Source organism: Schistocerca cancellata, chromosome 6, assembly GCF_023864275.1.
Source record: "Schistocerca cancellata isolate TAMUIC-IGC-003103 chromosome 6, iqSchCanc2.1, whole genome shotgun sequence".
NCBI lineage: Eukaryota > Metazoa > Arthropoda > Insecta > Orthoptera > Acrididae > Schistocerca > Schistocerca cancellata.
The window spans coordinates 572,433,763-572,443,077 of NC_064631.1; positions in this window are offsets into that span (position 1 = coordinate 572,433,763).

Below are 9,315 nucleotides of genomic sequence, written 5' to 3' on the forward strand. Positions count from 1 at the left end.
ATGAGCTGCCATTCCCCAAGAAACCTTCCCGCACCTGATTGAACGTATGCCTGCGAGAGTGGAAGCTGTCATCAAGCCTAAGGGTGGGCCAACGCTATATTTAATTCCAGCATTACCGATGGTGGGCGCCACAAACTAGTAAGTCATTTTCAGCCAGGTGTCCGGATACTTTTGATCACATGGTGCATCATATATATATATATATATAATTATATTGAAACTTAATAATGTTTTAATTTTGTTACTATTAATCTAAGGCATCTGTGGCGTAGTAAAAATGGGCGAGAATGCAAGTTCTGTTTGGTGGGGTGAGGGCGAGTGGGGGGGGGGGAGAGGGAGATTAGAGCAACGTTTCTCAGTCAACGTGTCGTGACACACTACTGCGTCGCAAATACGTGTTTCATGTGTGGTGCGATATTTTTAATGTGTTCTAATATTCTGTAGATAAAGTGTCTAGAGTATAAAAACTTTATCTCCAAATCTTTTCCTGGAGTAGTTCAATTCGCAAGAAATCGCGCATCATTTTATATGATTTTATGTATAACAATAATTTTTGTATGTAGTTCGTGTTTGCTATTTTGCATCTAGGCAAAAAATATCACTTGCTGGAGCGCCGTGAAAGTTTGAAAAGTACTTGGGTGTGCTGCAAAGGTTGAGAAACGTGGGACTAGGGCACTGCAGGCGCGTTGCCGATCCGTGTTGCGTTTACAAGGCTGCGGTGTGCAAGAGTGAGTAAGCTTGGCACAGCTTGGCAGAAGTTGCCGAAGATGGCCGACACTACCCCACAAATGTCACAGCCAAGCGGATGTGGACTGGCCTTGATGTTGCAGTGACAACACGGTTTGCTCTTGCTAGACCTAGCTCTGAGTTGTGACGTCACTAACCGCCATGTCGATGCCCACGAGGAGGACAGGCCATGGTGCGTACTTCAGAGGACGTGGCACTGCAGGTCTTACCAGTGCCAGCAGTCGTCTTCGGCGGGAAGCGAGTAACTATATAATAATTCTTAACAGCGCAGTTAAATGCATGCAAGCTCTCCATGACACACAACAAAGTTAAGACCTGTAGTGGGTATGTTTTCATTGACATACTGATTCCCCGTGGGCCCTGCACAGAGCAGAGCATTCGCGAAGTATGGCGGATAAGGCTACTGGTGTGTCGCCACAAGTTCGTTGCGGTTCCCTTAGTTTTCGTGGGCCCCACATCCATACTTCCTTAGTTGCGTGAAGGGGACCACAAGCCGTTTCGGTCGCACTCGAAAAGCGCTCTCCTCCCTGAAAACAAGTAGGTCCGAACGACATGGATAGCGAGTGACGGGGAGCAAGCGCCGCTCACTCGACTATGCCATGCGGATCCACTGCTGTAGGGGAGACACAAAAAACTGTCACAAAACCTGTCTCCTTGTACTTGCCTCATTCCTCCCAGATCCAAAGCTCTGGTTTTTACCTCGGTGTGGCACTGGTTTGAGGAAGGACACAAAGGTTCACTCAACGTAGAACATTTACTGTTGAAATTGGAGAGTTTCATTCAAGTGTAACGTACAATATATTAGGAACAAAAGACGCCTACCTGCCTTCGTTCCCCTTGTTATAGATGAAACGCGGTCACTCTGGTCACAGTATCTTTGTCATAAAGAATTCAAAAATTTCGTGATGCAGTATCTTCTATGCATAAAATAACTTGAAAATATTGGTATATTGAAAATATTGGTTACTTTGGTATTGCGTAATTATTTGCTTTTATTTATTTTTACGGCTGTAATTGTTGGTAAACAGTCGAAACATATACAAGGAATTCCTTGCCTAATCCCCAGTTACGACATTCACTGCCAGGATACGAAAGGGGCGCACATGTCTCCCTCATGCTACGTCGCATCGCACTGTGTTTGTTGCATCAGTTTCAGTAGTGAGAGAGCTCTGACCTTGCGGAATTAGTTGCTGCAGATTCGAGAAGCTTTGAGATTTATGTGAATTCAGAAGGAGGAATGTCTTAAACTGTGTAAACAACATAAATTCTTTTTGTTATGTCTGTGGCAAGTTAACCTTGTAATCGCAAAAACGCAGACTTAATCCTGTTACAAAAATGCTGTATTTTGTGTACGACTTCATGCATGACAGTAATGAGAGGTGGGCTAAAGTGTGGTGTGGCAGCTGCCATTGCAGAACAGCTGGGAGCAGTAGATATGATTAGCGAAAAACTTAAGACGACAAACAAAATATGTACTTAACTTGTATTTCTCCGAGTATACGAAGACTCAGTACAAATAATGTAGCAAGAAACAGAGTCCAACTACCACAATGCCTGCCAGGAACAGACTGTCTGTACTGAAGCATGAACAATGGTGTCGCTGCCACGAATACACGGCGGCTACATAGCATCCCACAGTGATGTGGCTTCAAGCACAAGTGTGTCCAGTGTCTGGCCATCCTTTATCGTGGCAATGAGGGCGCTCATAGCGCAGAGCCACTGTAAGCAGCATGGCTCAGTTGGCGCGCTACATTGGTTCCGCCAGATCTCTCGCGACCACTGTCAGCTTCAGACGGAAACATGCAATTCGAACTGACAACGTTGACGCCCGTGGGTTGTATCGATACGTAATACCGCACGACGAACTTTATTTGTGATGCAAGGTTGTCGATCAAGACAAAACATAGGCCTTCCACATATGCTGTTTGACATGTGTTACACCCCTGACAGGCGGGTTAATAGGCTCACATCACATGTCCTTTGGTGTCCACATGATTTGAAGGCAACCAACAGATTTCTGAACACACTTATTTTTGTATAACAAAAATAGCTGGGATCACCTCTAAAACAAAGAAAACTGTAATATCCTAATTTACCATCCGCTTTAAGACCTATACGTCACAGTGAAAAACTGACATTCCAGAGGCAAAGTATCTTAGCAAATCAGGAATAAAATATTATTATGTATCTTTATTCGCCAGCCTGGTTGGCCGTGCGGTCTAACGCACGGCTTTCCGGGCGGGAAGGAGCGCCGGTCCCCAGCGCGAATCCGCCCGGCGGATTTGTGTCGAGGTCCGGTGAGCCGGCCAGTCTGTGGATGATTTTTAGGCGGTTTTCCATCTGCCTCGGCGAATGCGGGCTGGTTCCCCTTATTCCGCCTCAGCTGCACTATGTCGGCGATTGCTGCGCAAACAAGTTCTCCACGTACGCGTACACCACCATTACTCTACCACGCAAAGATAGGGGTTACACTCGTCTGGTGTGAGACGTTCCCTGGGGGGGGGGGGGGGGGGTCCACCGGGGGCCGAACCGCGCAATAACCCTGGGTTCGGTGTGGGGCGGCGGAGGGGTGAAGTGAACTGCGATAGTCGTCGTGGGGTTGTGGACCACTGCAGCTGCGGCGGGGACGGAGCCTCTCCGTCGTTTCTAGGTCCCCAGTTAACATAACATAACATGTATCTTTATTCACTTTTCTTTACTCTTACACTGCTCGTTTCTTTGATTAATTTGTATGCTAGCACGCAGTTTTTGTTTCTATTTTTACAAGACACATATAGTGGTGTAGTACGTACGCTGTTGTAAGCATTTGCAGAAATCAGTATCACATGGAAACTGCGACCGATACAAAAATTCTGACATCAGATCTGGATTCACGGAGGAAGTATCTTCCAGAAAGATCGTATTTTGTTTTTGTCACTGATTGTTTTGCTTTTTTAGACGAATGTAATCAAAACGTGTCTAAAAAAATCGAAATCAGCGTTTGGCGCCATTGGCCGGGAGACCTCTTACGTGGCAGGTCCGGCCGCCTTGGTGCAGGTCTTATTATGTTCGATGCCACACTGGGCGACCTACGCGCCGGATGGGGATGAAATGATGACGAAGACAACACAACACCCAGTCTCTAAGCGGAGAAAATCCCCGACTTAGCTGGGAATCGAACCCGGGCCCCTTAGGACGGCAGTCCGTCACGCTGACCACTCAGCTATTTTTTTTTTTTTAAATCTCATTTTGTTCGCTTTCGTTCGTTGTATCCGCTCGGCGTGGACGTCGCAAGACACCCGTTTCAGTTCGTCATTGATCCATTAACTCAGTATTTTTATTACAGAGGGTAGCTAACCCGCTGACTGAACACGCTGAGTTACCGTGCCGGCGTCGCTATCGGGGCGGCAACGTGTCTACAGAGGCTGGCTTTGTCATCCTCCCTTTATTGTCGTAACGTGAAACCTTTAAAATCCAAAAAAGATGTTAAGTTGGTGAGTTGTGGAGTGATCCACTTACAGCCAACTGAATTCTACATGTGGAGTGTTGACCGCTGCAGCCACAGGTTTAACGTCGAGTCTCCGACCGGCGGCACACATATTCACTCTGCGAGTTCGCTGTCTTTGTTATCCGAAAAGAACGTAGACCTCTCTCCTAGTGTTTCGTCTGCTCTGCTGAGTACCTCCGTGCAGCAGAAACGATACTGCAATGTCCGCAATGTGTTCACGATAATGACTGTGCTATTACTGTGTGTATCTTTTGGTGATTGTGTGATGCAACCTGCATGGAAGCTGTTGCGCGTCTGAGGCTGTGCGCTGGGCGGCTGGGCGGCTGTCGGTGATTTTTAACGGGCGCGCTCTCTTTCAGGTGCCGCTCACAGTCAGAGTATTCCTCTCTCCTCTTCTTATCCCGCTGCAGGCGGCGGCCGTGGGCCGTGGCGGCAGTCCAACTCCCCCTGGTGACTCGGGTACCACCACTCTCTGCCCTACAGTGCATGGCGATTTCTCGTGCATACTTTATTACGCACACACTTTTATTCTATTCATACATTTTTCTCTCTACTTCACTTCACTTTTTACGTATTCATACTATACATTATCAAGTATTACATGAATTATGCATGGGTTTTCATTACAGTTATAGACTTTATTCTTATCTGCACGAGAAGAAGCAACAGTCTAAATTGGAAGTTACTTATTAAAACTTCCAGTATCTGATTTGCGCCGTAGTTCGATAACTAGTTGCAGCATTTGTATCGAATACTTACAGTTTTCACTTTCTTACTCTCTATTTAGTAATTCTTGATTAAAAACAAACATTTATACCTATACGTATCTTATTGAAAAAACATTTTTATTTAGCTTTTCGCAAAGTGGAGCACTATATTAGATGCTTCTCACTCTACACGCCGTATTTTGGTGCGGAATATCCTTTCATATGCTTGTCAGAGACATTCTAAATTTCACTTAAATTATTCAGAGCGCTTCCAGTAAGAATTAAAAAATAGCTTTTCTTCGTTCTGTTCTATTTCAACGGAGAAAATTAAGAGTCATTTAAAAATGCTTTCACCTTCTTTTCTTTTTGAGAGACTAGAGCTTATTCCTTTCTGAGTACGTAAAGTGACTACATAAAAAGCGTTAACTATGTATACGTAGTTTAGGATCCACTGAAAATTTATTTATTTTCATACATAAAATTCTATCTTAAGCGTCAACTACACATTACTAGAGATTTTCAGACGTTTCTTCCATTCTGTATCATGACAACTTCGAAATGTATTCGAGAACCCTCATTAAATAATTTACCCTGCTACGTAACGAAACGTATGGTGGTTATGACATCTCACAGCTGATGCGAGATGATGTCTTTTCACATTACACCACCACGTGGTAATCACCAGAACAGGATTGATGTTTATGGCATAGAGGGTATAAACAAATGTATAACACATCTGCAGGACACATTCCTCTCACGGAGACAAGGAAATTATTTTGTATGAACGTGGCTCTGGAAGCGTTTTGTTTTCATGTTACAACTAATTTTCTCCATCTCATTAAGGGGAGGTTTACTATCTTTTGGTTCAAAAAATCGATTTTTTTAAAAATTGCATTTTTGGATCCATAAAAGTGTTTAGAATCCACACCTGAAACCGTTCTTCCGAATACGGAACGGAAATGTTTGTTATTCGCGGTTGAACAAAAACATGCACCTGCCTGAAATCGGCCCTTTTCACGCACCAAATTTTTTCTTTCGGAGAACGAGTTATTGTACCGGTGCTTGGGAGGAAACACACAAAATTCAAATGAAAGTTTGAACGCGTGTGTTTGGAAGTTAGCCCCCAAGCATTTGCCTTCTGGTGCGAAGACTGTGGAGATTGCAACTTTCCTGGCAGTGAGCAGCTTGAACGAAGGGTATTAAGCAATTCTGAAGACCATGGCAACGATGTACGTCACCCTGGGACTCTATTCGGCGCAATTCGCCAAGCATTCGGACGACCACCGGATTCAACCGGCCGAAAACCGCATGTCACCGGCCGTACGAGCGGCTCTGGAGCACCGCTGGATGGCACAGATCGAGCAGAACGCTCTCTATGAGGAAGAGGAAGGATTAGTTTATGGACCCGGAATAGCAGATTGAACGTACGTTGCACAATATTGCATTTATATGTAGTCAAAACTTCAAACGCGTTTTTCTCGAAATGACGTTTTGTTTATGGTAACTTCAAATCTACTGAACCGATTGGCATGATTCTTTGTTTCCGACGAAACTAACAAAATTGTCTAGGAGTTGTACCACTTTTATTCCGATCCATCAATTATAAATATTTTTACTTGGCCGACGAAGTCGAAAAATCGATGAAAGACACCCTATTTTTTTCAAATGGCCGCCATTTTGTTTCCTATGCTCTAAACAACTTAAGCGAGGTACAACTCCTAAAGAATCTTATATACTTCGCTAAAGTCAACTCAATTTTGATTTCAGACTAGCCGGCTGACCTGTGACATACCGCGCGTGGAGGTCTACGTCGAAATTTTGTTTCGTTCAGACCGCACTTCCGCCTTTGCTCTTCGACAGTTCCGGTCGAAAAAATTCCAGTTTGTAGAGGAAATATCAAACATTTTGACCAAAATTGTGAGAAAAAAATACTCAGAGAACATGCTTTTTTCGGCCCAAAGATAGTAAACCTCCCCTTAATGAAGGAAAACACACAAGAATAGAACGTTAGAATCATGGAGAACATGCACTCTTGGTGACGTCTGGTTACTTTGTGCACCGCCAGTTCTTTGTTTTACATGTTCCTGCTGCCATTCAATGTACGTCATTGCTTGTTTACAGGTAACAGCAACTACACTCCTGGAAATGGAAAAAAGAACACATTGACACCGGTGTGTCAGACCCACCATACTTGCTCCGGACACTGCGAGAGGCTGTACAAGCAATGATCACACGCACGGCACAGCGGACACACCAGGAACCGCGGTGTTGGCCGTCGAATGGCGCTAGCTGCGCAGCATTTGTGCACCGCCGCCGTCAGTGTCAGCCAGTTTGCCGTGGCATACGGAGCTCCATCGCAGTCTTTAACACTGGTAGCATGCCGCGACAGCGTGGACGTGAACCGTATGTGCAGTTGACGGACTTTGACCGAGGGCGTATAGTGGGCATGCGGGAGGCCGGGTGGACGTACCGCCGAATTGCTCAACACGTGGGGCGTGAGGTGTCCACAGTACATCGATGTTGTCGCCAGTGGTCGGCGGAAGGTGCACGTGCCCGTCGACCTGGGACCGGACCGCAGCGACGCACGGATGCACGCCAAGACCGTAGGATCCTACGCAGTGCCGTAGGGGACCGCACCGCCACTTCCCAGCAAATTAGGGACACTGTTGCTCCTGGGGTATCGGCGAGGACCATTCGCAACCGTCTCCATGAAGCTGGGCTACGGTCCCGCACACCGTTAGGCCGTCTTCTGCTCACGCCCCAACATCGTGCAGCTCGCCTCCAGTGGTGTCGCGACAGGCGTGAATGGAGGGACGAATGGAGACGTGTCGTCTTCAGCGATGAGAGTCGCTTCTGCCTTGGTGCCAATGATGGTCGTATGCGTGTTTGGCGCCGTGCAGGTGAGCGCCACAATCAGGACTGCATACGACCGAGGCACACAGGGCCAACACCCGGCATCATGGTGTGGGGAGCGATCTCCTACACTGGCCGTACACCACTGGTGATCGTCGAGGGGACACTGAATAGTGCATGGTACATCCAAACCGTCATCGAACCCATCGTTCTACCATTCCTAGACCGGCAAGGGAACTTGCTGTTCCAACAGGACAATGCACGTCCGCATGTATCCCGTGCCACCCAACGTGCTCTAGAAGGTGTAAGTCAACTACCCTGGCCAGCAAGATCTCCGGATCTGTCCCCCATTGAGCATGTTTGTGACTGGATGAAGCGTCGTCTCACGCGGTCTGCACGTCCAGCACGAACGCTGGTCCAACTGAGGCGCCAGGTGGAAATGGCATGGCAAGCCGTTCCACAGGACTACATCCAGCATCTCTACGATCGTCTCCATGGGAGAATAGCAGCCTGCATTGCTGCGAAAGGTGGATATACACTGTACTAGTGCCGACATTGTGCATGCTCTGTTGCCTGTGTCTATGTGCCTGTGGTTCTGTCAGTGTGATCATGTGATGTATCTGACCCCAGGAATGTGTCAATAAAGTTTCCCCTTCCTGGGACAATGAATTCACGGTGTTCTTATTTCAATTTCCAGGAGTGTATTATAAAGATTACTATGACCGTTACAAACACCCTGGTTACTACATAGATTTGAACTACATAGATTTAATCACAGACTTGACTCATGGAATGGCAGTATACACAAATGTAGAGATGGTAGATACTCATGTGATGTATGGATTGAAGATGGCCCGATAGGAAAACATTTGAAGCCATTGATGCATGTATAAATACTCAAGGGAGACATATTCAGCATCTCTTGTGAGAAAGAGTTGCATTTGATATGCTGGTGCGTTCTTTTCGTGCGTGTTTCCAATAGTTAATGAGTTAGAGAAAATGAGTTGTAACATGGAAATAAAGCTTTTCCGAACCCATGTTCATGTAAAATAAGTTGTTCGTTTACGTGTCAGGTATGTGCCCTGCAATTTGTGTAGTACATTTTTGGTGCACCCTGTATTTCATAACTCTAATACAGTACTATGCAGCCACTGAATCTGAAAGGAATATCCACATCCACCCACAACTGTAGCTTATTTGTAAGACAGAATTAGAAGTTTCTTTCGAAAATGTGCTATTAGTATAATAAACTCTGTATTTATATGTTAACTTTTCTACAGAGTGTGAACAGTTAACTGTTTACAACGTACCACAGTGGTGTAGAGGAAGCCGGTACCAACAATTTGGTATAGGACGCTTGTGGTCTGTCTCTACCCATCTCAACCTCTCCCTCTCTCCGTTTATTTCCATCTCCCCTCTCTCTGTCTACCTCCTCTTTCTCTTTTTGTCTCCTGCACCCCCTGTCCTGTCCATCTTCTCTTGCACCTCTCTCTGTCCATCCACTCTTCCCCCTATCTCAGT